Here is an 11,787-nt window from a genome sequence, read left to right on the forward strand (position 1 = left end):
ATTGGGTTCTCATTTATTCATCCCCAAATCATCAATTTCATACTTCTATGAAGAAATTACAGGGTAATACTTACTTGAGGGGTTTCTAAGCCGTTCAGAGGATCAATATTGCCGGAATCACCATTAGTAGCATTACTTCCTTCATTCGGTATTGGGTTTTGAAAATTCTCCGTCTCACCATTTTCCAAGGAAGAATGAGCATTGTCAATACTTTGTTCATCCACTAAATCTCCTCATGGATACATCAGAAAAAATTATTAATATTTCATTCAAGGAGCGCTATGAACGATTTTACGAAGAGGTACTTACATCAACTTCTTCTTCAACGCTCGATTCAGAGACTGTTTGTTCAGCAGCAGTGAATTGAAGACCATCAAGGCTCGGTGGGGAAAATTTCTGAGACGAAGTAACAAACATTGGTTTCATGATCCTAATTGCACGGATAAGAAAAAGTCATGGTACAGGGAACGCTAACAACTCACAAAAGAAACAGTCGAGGACTTTACAGTGTTTGGTATCATTCTATAATCCTTACTTCTGGGATTCTCTGCCGAAGACTTACTGCTATTTCTGAGTAATCCACATCGATCCGAGGTCTCACAACACGACTGTCCTATGGATATTTCAATCTCGGCCGAGCGGAGACCATCTCAACAGTAGGAGGTTCTTTTGATCAGGGAGTCCGAGCAGCTATTACAAAGTCATGAAGGCATTCAAGTTGTTGGGTCCAGAAACCGATATAACCCGGAGTTTCATACGTGGCTCGATTAGAGCAAGGAAATATATATTCACGAGCATTCAGGTACGTGTAATCCAAATGAGCCTAAAATTGTTCAACTGATGGTTTATTCCTTCCAAAACACATTGGTCAAAGCCCATCTGGCGTGCTGCTCTGTCAATGTTATACTCTTCCATGAAGAACTCTCCATGTATTACTCATACTAAGTAACCAGGGGTACAACTCAGTATGAAGGATCTCCCACCATCACTCAGAGGTCCCAGAAGTACCATTTCTTGAAGTTGTATCCATAGAGATGTCATCTCTGGAAATGTTATCATGGGAGTCAGTCATTCTTGCAAAGTGACTGTGACAGATGCATAACATTTCTACTTCAGCGTTCATACAAAGCGCAGGATTCAACAAAACAATGAATCATGGAATAAAGATGCTCACAACATCGTCTACAAAAATGGTAACTTTCAACTCTTACATGTTTACGATTCCACTAACAGTGATACAAGAGTTAATACTTCAAAATTTGCTCGTCTCCTCGAACCTGCAAACACGAGCAAAATTTTTATTCAAAAACCAAAACTCGATTTTTCATTGCGTGAACATTCACTACAATTATGAAAACTCACATACAGACATTATTTCACCATGAATAATTGTCTACTTTCAACAGTTGTTCAAAATCAAAACATTGATTTTACAAAAATATATTTTAACTTGAAACTCACGTGAATTTGAAAAAAAATATATATATTTTTGCTCCCTCATGCGAATATACGTCTTTGAAATAAGAGTATATTTTTCAAAAATTCATGAAAGCTCATAGACAAAAATTTTATTACTAACATACGCACGTCTATTCGAAGTAAAAAAAAAAAAAAAAACTTTTCTCTCGTACGAGCATCCACCTTTGAAACGAGAGTTTATTCCCTTTTGTGAAATCTCACATATTTAAAAATTAAAATTTTGGCTTCCGTGAAAGCGCATAGACAAAAAATTTATCATTAGACTCAGGTCTATTTTGTTTGTTTCTTAAACTAACGAACGAACAAACGTTTTTTCTAAAACAAGGATTTCTTTTTGGGCTGGGCTAAATCGAACAACGTCTGACCGTCCAAATCAGCAGTGTCTCGTCTCTCCTTACTCATGAGATGACACTCTATCACACTTCCAGAGTCCTTATCTGGGCATTTGCTCGTACATGACATCATTTGAGCAAATCGGGGATTCTGAAAATGCCTTTGTACGACTAAGCTCGACTACTTATCTCGTCTAATGGAAAATCACCATCTAATGCTTACTGCGGAACATGTCTGTCCCTCACTAAGCAGGGACTTAATGTTGATGGTGGATTTTCGACAAGGGCTAAAATCATAAAATCATGATATTGCATGTTTCTGACCCGGCTTTAGGAACGCATGTGACGATTCGTATTTTACGATCCGTGAACCGTTTCACGATCTCTGACTGAGTGATCGTTCCTCTCAGAGCAATGATGAATATGTTTATTGAAAGGCCTCCCGGCTGAGTGTTCGATGCTACACACATTTCATCATACCTTTATGTATAATCAAATGATTGGGCGGTTTTCTAGACATAATTGTTTGTTAGAGGGCTTAACTCCTTCAGGATGTCGATGTTGCACATTGTTCCCTGACTACATAGAGAGACCTACTTCTACATATAATAATGATTGGGCGGTTCTCTAGACATAATTGTTTGTTAGAGGGCTTAACGCCTTCAGGACGTCTGCGCTGCACGTTGTTCCCTGACTATGTAAAAGTGTATAGATTCGGGCGACTCTCTAGACATAATTGTTTGTTAGAGGGCTTAACGCATTCAGGACGTCATGTCGTTCGTTGTTCCCTGACTAGACACCTCTCAGAACGAGTATGATGCTTTAACTATCTCATATCTCGATTATGCAAATAGATTAATTCTATCGTGACATTCATCCACTGAATTCCTAGAAAATAACCTATTATATCTCATTACTCCGTTCCCTGAATCCCCCGGCTGGATTCATGGATTAGTAATAGATAACCATTTTATCTCATTGCTCCGTTCCTTGAATTCCCCGACTGGATTTCATGGATTAGTAATACATACTCAATTCATTTTATTACTCCGTTTCATGAATCATTCTCCGCTGAATTTCATGAATTAGTAATAATTAATCAACAATCGGGCGTCTGGACTACCACCGAGTAAGCCCCGAGAAAATAGTGCAGTGTACTCAACGATGATGCACGAACGAGCACCCAAATGCACGAATGAGCATTCTAAAATATGGACAAACGAGGAATCCTACACAAATAAGAGAAAGAAAATAATAATAATAAAATAAAAAGAGGCGCCTAAAGACCGGGCGCACCGGCCGGCCGATCATGCCGCCATGGCTGGTCCCCCACGCATCTTCCTTTTTTTTCTTATTTTATTATTTTCATAATCTCATGAAGACTCCTTCGTTCGAGCAAATTTCCTTGTTTGAGCAAAACTCGCGGTTTCTCCATATTTTCCTCAAACGATGAAAATAATAAAATAGGGGAAGGTGTCATGAGTTCGGGTCACCTAGCCATCCGGCCATGCCCTAGCCGTGGCCGGTCCCACACCTTGCAATCCCTTGTTTTCATAATTATTATTTCCATCATCTCATGAAACTCCAGCGTTTGAGCAAAAACCCTAGTTTTCAATATTTGCTCAAAGTTTTGCTCAAACCCTGGAAAAGCCAAAAGTCAAATGGTCACATCACCGACTAGGCTACTCACGAAAAAAATATTAAAATATTATTATTTTAATATTCTCAAAATATTGATCAAACGAGCAAAGTTCTACTTGCTCATTCGAGCAAAATCAAGAATTTCAGTCAAAGATCAAACTCTTCTGAAAATCCAAAATATTGCTCAAACGCACACCAGAAAATACCAAAACTCTCAGGACTGAGACACAGACATCATGGTAACACGGGCATGCTTCCTTGACCAACCAAGGCCTTCCTTAAGGCTTGCAAGGAGCCGGTCCCACACATCTTTATGATTTTACCTAATTTGCTCAATTGCTCATATTGGGTCCAAACTCTTTCCAACCAACTTGGAATTTGCTCAAACGACCATCAGCTGGTCCCACGACCACCAAGGGCCGGTCTCATGCCTTCTTGGTCGGTCTCACTTCTCCATAATTAGGTTTTGTCACCTAACGCTCATACGAGCACTATTTTAATAAATGACTAAACCAGCATTTGATCATTCTTTCACCGACTGGTCAACAAAGAACTTTGGTGCATGCTCACTCGAGCACTTGGGCACCACATGGTCGTCCATCATCCCATGTGGTCGGTCCCTCCTTCACTCAGTGACCTATTTCAGTAATTCATCAATTGACGAACAATTGGTCAAAAATTAGGGTTTCGAACAAACACTCCACAAATCATAATTTTGAGCAAGTTCAAACACTAATAACTTTATGGTTGATCCAGCAATCAACATCTAGATTAATTACGCAATATTCGGTCCATCTACCAATATTTTAATTAATATTTTATTAGGTCACTTTACCAATAATTCATTGAATGAGCAATACTTGCTCAGTTGCTCGAATATTGATCCAACTATCAATATTCAGTAATTTATCGAATTGAGTAATACTTGCTCAGTTTCTCGAATATTGATTCAACAATCAATATTCAGTAATTTATCCAATTGAGAGAAACTTGCTCAGTTGCTCGAATATTGATTCAACTATCAATATTCAGTAATTTATCGAATTGAGCAATACTTGCTCAGTTGCTCAAATATTGATCCAACTATCAATATTCAGTAATTTAACGTCGAATATTGATTCAACTGTCAATATTCAACAATTCATCGAGTGGGCAATATTTGCTCAGACGAGCAATATTTGCTCAGACTATCAATATTCGTTATGTTGATTCAACTATCAACATCATTCATTCGAGAACTATACGTCCATGCAGACATGTTCAATTCATGAATCTAATAGCATCCGTAAATCATGCTCGACTGAACAATACTTAGACCCATCGTCTAATCAAGTCAACGACCGACTAATCAAATACACGCCTGTATTGCAAACTCCACGTTCGTTAGACATCAATCACGTCACATGGGGGATATTAACTAGGGTTTTGGTCTGGCGGCCTACAACACGTGTGTTCATCCACGATGAGAAATGTGAGTAAGTCGTGCAAGCAGTTGAGGGAGTTAGCAAAGTAGTGGGTGGACAATCAACCAACCCTCTCACGTACGAGGAACTGGTGCAACCACGATTTTCCACTCTTTCACTCGAACACCCGTCACACTTACTGGAGATCAATGTGTTTACACTCTCGCAATATAAATAAATATCTGAATCCATGATTGAACAACAGACAGAAAAAACAGAACAAACATGACAACGTTCGTTAGAATTATATCGAGCAATCACTCTCAAGAATTCAGTCAATCATTCAGAACTTATTCACAGAACTCAGCAATTCATCAATTTGCATAAACCCACAACACATCCACAATCCTTGATCATCATTGATCCCACACAATTCTCAGCTCCCCTCCTACATATCAACCTATCTCCCTCTTTGTGACCGAATCGACTCTGGAACGGCCATTGACTTGGTTTAAGCCGGAGTCCTACAGATTGATCTCTCGAACTCAAAGCACTCACGTGCGGTGCATCTATTTGAGGTTAAGCAGTTTGCTCGGTTGAGGAGTCTCGTCCGCACGATCATTTCTTCACTTTCCTAAAAAACCAGCGAACCGTTTTTCGCCATCTACAATTGTATCCGTATTTATGGGGCCGCAGTGCATCTCGGAAGGATATTCTAGGAATCTGTAGAAAGGGCCCATATGCAGATTAACCAGCGTAGCTCGCGGGGATGTACTAGGAATTATTCAGAAGCCTCAGTAAGTCGGGTCATAGCCTAGAGTAGACATGACAAGTGTATCTCGCAATGATGTACTAGGAAATAGTCATTGGTCTCAAATAGGGTGAGTCGTGCTTACAGGAGACATATATGTCTCCCCTCTGGGTCATAAGTCCTTCGGGGACGTTTTTACGCATCTACAGAGCCTACATGACCAACGGTATCTCGCGAGGATGTATACTATGAATCATGGAATCACAATCAGCTGCGTCTCGCGAAGACATGCTCCTACGTGACCAACAGTATCTCGTCGAGGATGTGCGCTAGGAATCACGGCATCACGACTAGCAGTGTCTCGCGGGGACATATACTAGAAATTGTGGATATGGGTGCCTTGAGGACCAAAGGATTAATCTCTCCCGTGAGAGTTGAGTTTTGTCTACGGTCTTGAAATGACACTTTTGACCCTTATCCAAATTTCACCATCTACAGTCGTATTTTCTCGACTTTGTACATAGACGATCACACTTGGTATCATACTTATAGGTTGAAACGAAAAGATTGTGGTGTACTTGGGTACCCTCGTCATTTCATATTGAATCCGCTGAGTCTCTCTTTTCGATCACGATTCGGCTCATCTTCTCCGATGTCTCACCATTTTTCTGGACAACACTGTGTATTTTTTAGGTTTGAAGTTAGCTCTAAGGACATCAAAGTATCTTGCAATCAAGGATCACTCATTTTTTATGAGAATTCTTCTGGTTAATATCTTCATGGGTGATTGAGAAAAACCCAATATTGATACAACATAGTAGCAACCGTACTACTAGTTGACTTGTGTTAAAAAATGTTGTCATATAATCCTTGCTTTTTTGATCTAATTTTGGAAGTTGTTTCGGTTGGAAAATTACCACGTTTCATTTCTTTGATTGTCATATTGTTCAATAGTATACCAATGCGATCTTCAGGCCCTTAGCATTCGACGTGTACATGCTGCTGTTAACAATCTGTTGTCTCGCTAAAAACCTTGTCGAATAAAAAAATCCCCCTGAGAGAAAAATAATCTCGATAAAAAAAGTACAATATACCTTCACATTTCGAAATAAACTATATTGACATCATTTCCTTAGATTTCTCGTATGATATCCTCATCTTTTCCTGATTCCATCCAAGTAGATTTCCAGACAGTACGAAACTATAATAGTTTTTGTTGAACATTAACGATATTAAGCTTAAACTCGGAACTCTTTTTTTGACTTATCCCTCTAACAAAGTTTATAGTCTAACAATTTTGTGGTGAATTTTCAAATTTCGAAGAAATAACCAAAACACATTGATCGATTTTCAGACAAAAGACTATAGTAAAGTTCATTCTAAAAATTAAACTGTCATGAAATAGGACTCATCTTAGAAAATAAACTCTCAAATGAAAAAATCGATGAACATCTCTTAGGTCGTTTCCTATGCACAAGGTATATTGCCTAGTTTTCCACTTTTGCATCCCCAATATGGGCATGGCTAAGTGGCAAATATACCACTTATCAAGGTGCGATATAGATTCTACCGAGCAATAGAGTCTCCAATGTTCGGTGGTCAAAATAACACTTATTGGTCATATAACGCCAGTGATAATAAGACTGTCGCTTGACACTACGGTCGTTGCTCAGTGTTTCGTCATCCAACATCTAGTTCCCAATCCTCCATAAATGTTTAAATCTCATACAATTCAATTTATACCATCTCTATATCGAAATTGATAGTGCTCACTTCACCGACATGTTTTGTGCTCGCTTCACTCAAGAAGAAGATGTTTCTCTTGTTGGATCTAGGATATCAGTTGCAAACTATAGATATTTCAATTTAACCACTTTTAATTTGAGAACTTTGTTGTTTGGTCCTAGGCCCATATATTTATTTATTCTAGGGTCCATCCATATTTTAAGATTAACCGGAGGTCCAAAATTATTTTAAAACAAGGAAAAGACGTACTAGTCCTTGTACCAAACATGTGAAAACTACGCAAGACAAAAAAAAAAAAACCGTTACACTAAACCATTATCTTATCATAACCATTTCGATTCTTCAGAGAAAGAAACTGTTCGATTTTTTAGAGAAAGAAAACTGATAGAAATTGTTCGATACAAAACAAATCCTACCAAACAAATCTGAGATCTTCGATTACATATAAACCTGCAAAATCTTTCAATCATATAAACTTAACCAAAATCAAAACCTAACCAAAATCAAATATGAGTTCAATCAACTCAAAATCATTCCAGTAAAACCAAAAAACAACTTCAATAACCATATATTTTGCCTATGCTGAACCAAAACTCAGTTTCAATTGAAGAACAATGGTTGGAACAAGAAGACAAAGTTTAAGAAAGTCTAAAAACCAAACAGAATCAACATCTAATATCTCGCAAAAATCTGCAGCAGAAATTCAGAAATCTCCAAAAGCAATTTCAGTTAAACGTATGTTCCTTTTCCTTTTTAGATCCAACATTTTTTTTTTGATTTTTTGTTATGATCTAATAGTGCAGATTCCCTATACTGAGTTAATTTACTCAATTTATGTGATTTTCCATACATGCAAATGGGTTTTTTAAAATTGCATAATGCCTATACTTTGTTGATTATGTTCAATTTAAACTCTATTCATTTTTTCGATGTTCTGTTAGTGGATATTAAGAGTGCTAAGGCAGTTTTTAAGACAGTGCAGCATCCATATAATGCTGTGATTTCCATTTCTTTTACAATGATAGAGGTGCAAATATCCTATACTGTGATGCCTATACTCTGTTGATTATGTTCCATCTAAACTTTATTGATTTTTTGATGCTCTATTAGTGAATATTAAGAGTGCTAAGGTAGTTTTTTAAGACAATGCAACATGCCTATACTGTTGTGATTTCCATTTCTTTTACAATGATAGAGGTACAAATATCCTATACTGTGATGCCTATACTCAGTTGATTATGTTCCATTTAGACTCTATTGAACTTTTTTTGATGTTCTGTTAGTGGATATTAAGAGTGTTAATGCAGTGCAGCATGCCTACACTGTTGTGATTTCCATTTCTTTTTCAATGATAGAGGTGCAGATATCCTATATTGTGATGATTTGTTGATAATTATGGTTAATAGAACTCAAATCTCCGATTACATGTTGTTATTATGATAATTAAGGTTGATAAACATTTTTTTGTGGTTTTGCTATTTTGTAATCTATAAATTATATCTGGTAATTTAATGAATTAGAAGCAATGTGAATTATGGTTTGCTTGCTCAAATTAGACTTTTGGGATTTTGCTGAAATTAGGGCCTCGATCATTAAGAGGTGCAGAAAGTCTATACTGTGATGATTCTAGATAATTAGAAGTAAATAATTATGCGATACTGTAGATACCCAATGTAGTGCTTTGGAATGTCATAGGGTTTAGATTGTTATGTTGTAATGTTTTTTGAGGATTACTATCTGTAACAGTGCAGGTCACCTGTACTATAGATTTGGGTTTATGTTATAGATAGTATGATTCATTTATGTATGATTCTCTTATTTTCGCCATATTTATGTAGATCGTAGAGGCGACTCTTCTAGCTCAACTGGTATAAAACCATATAGAGCAGGTTTTTCTCCACTCTTTACTGTTGTAAAGAAAATAAAAGCATTGGGAAGGAGAAGAATGCTTCGAGTAAGGAAGAGAATGAGTTGGTATTGCCTGATTCTCTAGTGAGTAAAATAAAGGAATCCCATTATGGTAAGCTCTTTATGATGTTCTGGGATACAAATTACACTCGTTCTCACTGGGAGAAACTAGATGATGCTTTAACAAAGATGATAAAGTGCTATCGGTGGGTGGAAGACGATAATGTCATACAGTTTGAGTTTGAGAGGAATAGAAAAATTCATGTTCTAAATTCTACTCCGGAAGAGGTTGGTCTCATACTTGGTTTACCTAGGTTGGTCTCATACTTGTTCGAAATCATTGATAGAAAATGCAATACTGGATCTAGTTAGAAAGGCTTACGATGAAGATGAAAAGCAAAAGAAGAAAATGGAAATAGCAGCAAAGAACAAAAAGGAGTATGTACTGACTGAAGAGAAACAAAAAGAAATATAAATGCGCGACACAGACATTGTGAAGCTGATTGGCCTATTTATGTGTGTAACATTGTTCTTTACCCAAAAAGATGCAAGCTCATTGAATGATAAATACATAGGTTTAGTAGTTGATACTGATAGAGCAAAAAATTTGTCATGGCCTGATTTAATCCATCACCACTTTCACGAGCAGCTATTAAAGAATTGCAACAATCCAACTGATGTTACTGGTTGTGTTATATATTTGTTGGTGAGCACTCCTATGATATTACATTTTTCGTATTTCAATCTTGGATTGGATTCGAATTCTTAATCAATCTTGTTTGTGTTTCAGCCATGGTTTGCTGAGCATACTCATTGTGTTAAACCATTGGAGTTACCCGAAGGGAGCAACCTACCGAGAGTAGCCAGGTGGAACATCAAAGAAATTGCAATGGAATTTACAAAGGATATAAAGATGGCTGAGTACCAGATAATATCATGGCCCTAATTCTAATTTATATTTGTGTTGTACTATATATTATAGAGGAGTGTATGTAGACTATACTGTTAAAAAATGTGTATTCTTGCTATTAACATTCACAATTCTTAAATAGTATATTTATGGCTGTAGAGTAGTGCATGTAGACTATACTACTGGATTGTGGCTGTAGATTAGTGTGTGTGGACTATACTACTGGAGTGTGTATATTCACAATTCTTCCTCACATGATAAGTATAAACTTACACTGATTAAAATGTAGTATAGAATAATCTATGTATATGTTCTATGAGAGTGTATGCAGCATATACTGACTAAAATTGTAGAGTGTATAGGTCCTGCAGTGATATAAATGTTTGCTTTTAAAATTCATAATTGTGTACGGGATCTGAACTCATAAGAAATGCGTATTAATGTTTTGTGTTTCAGCTCTCGTCGAGTATTCTTGATAAGATTACTGAAATAGAGCAGAAAGCTTTAAATGAAATTGCGGAGAGGTTGCAACGCCAATTAGAGGAAGTAAGAGTCCCAGAAGTAGAATAAATGGATGTTGATAAAGAAATGGATGGTGTCGAAGAAGTAGGATTCAAAGATGTGCCACGACCAAGAGAATTGGATGGTTATGAAGAAGAATTATATGAAGACTTGAGGCTCACCATATATTTAAACTGGATGGCAATGGAGAGCATAAAGGAAATGGTGATTCTGTAGATCCAAGGATGGAGAAATTGATGAATGAATTATATTATAAAGAATACCCAGAAAGGAAGCCTGACAATAACACAAAAACATCTCCAGGGGATGACTCTGACTCTGACTCCGAATCTGACTCTGATGGAGGAAAACAACATTCAGACAAAGAATCTGATGAAAAATGGACAGGAGTGCTACTCTGGGTACTGAGTCAGTCGAAGTTCCAAGTGCAAGTACTCCGAAAGGCCAACATACAACTCCTGGAGAAGAAGAAGCAAAAGATGCGCCATCAAATGATGAACAAGGGACATGGAGCACAAGTATGGAAGAGGCTGCTGCTCTGGACACTGACTCCATCGAAGTTCCAAGTGCAACTACTCAAATAGATGAAGATACAAGTCCTGACTGTGAATAAGCCATCAAATTATGTTATTGAGCCTTCGCAATATAAAATGTGGGCTTTAGGTGACTTGAACAAGAAGGTGGATGAGCTGCAAGTTGAGAAGTGCTTAGAAAATCCAACACTAGTAAGCTAATACTCCTCTCGCCTATATTTGGAAAATTTCTTGTTTGGTCCTAGGCACATATAGTTATTTATAGTAGGGTCCAACCGTTTTTTTTTTATCCGGAGGTCCAAAATTAATTAAAACATGGAAATGTCCATAATACCCATTACTACCAAACGTGTGTGTCTACACTGCTTACAAATTTGAGTACATATCTGGTACACTGCTTAAAAATTCGAGTACATATTTGCTACACTGCTTACAAATTTGAGTACATATCTGTCGCACTGCTTAGAAATCTGAGTACATATCTGTCGTACTGCTTACAAATCCGATTATATATCTGAATGCTTACAAATTCGAGTACATATTTGCTGCACTGCTTCCAGGT

The 11,787-nt window shown here is 37.2% G+C and overlaps 1 long non-coding RNA gene across 1 annotated transcript; it reads left to right on the top strand.

Annotated features, from left to right (window-relative positions):
• The first annotated feature begins 7,652 nt into the window (after positions 1–7,652).
• Positions 7,653–11,514, top strand: LOC113309140. Its single transcript, XR_003340362.1, has 2 exons — positions 7,653–8,087; positions 10,051–11,514. It is a non-coding gene; the product is annotated as an uncharacterized LOC113309140 (long non-coding RNA).
• The last annotated feature ends 273 nt before the right edge of the window (positions 11,515–11,787 follow it).

The sequence above is a fragment of the Papaver somniferum genome, chromosome 9 (assembly GCF_003573695.1).
Source record: "Papaver somniferum cultivar HN1 chromosome 9, ASM357369v1, whole genome shotgun sequence".
In the NCBI taxonomy this organism is placed as follows: domain Eukaryota; kingdom Viridiplantae; phylum Streptophyta; class Magnoliopsida; order Ranunculales; family Papaveraceae; genus Papaver; species Papaver somniferum.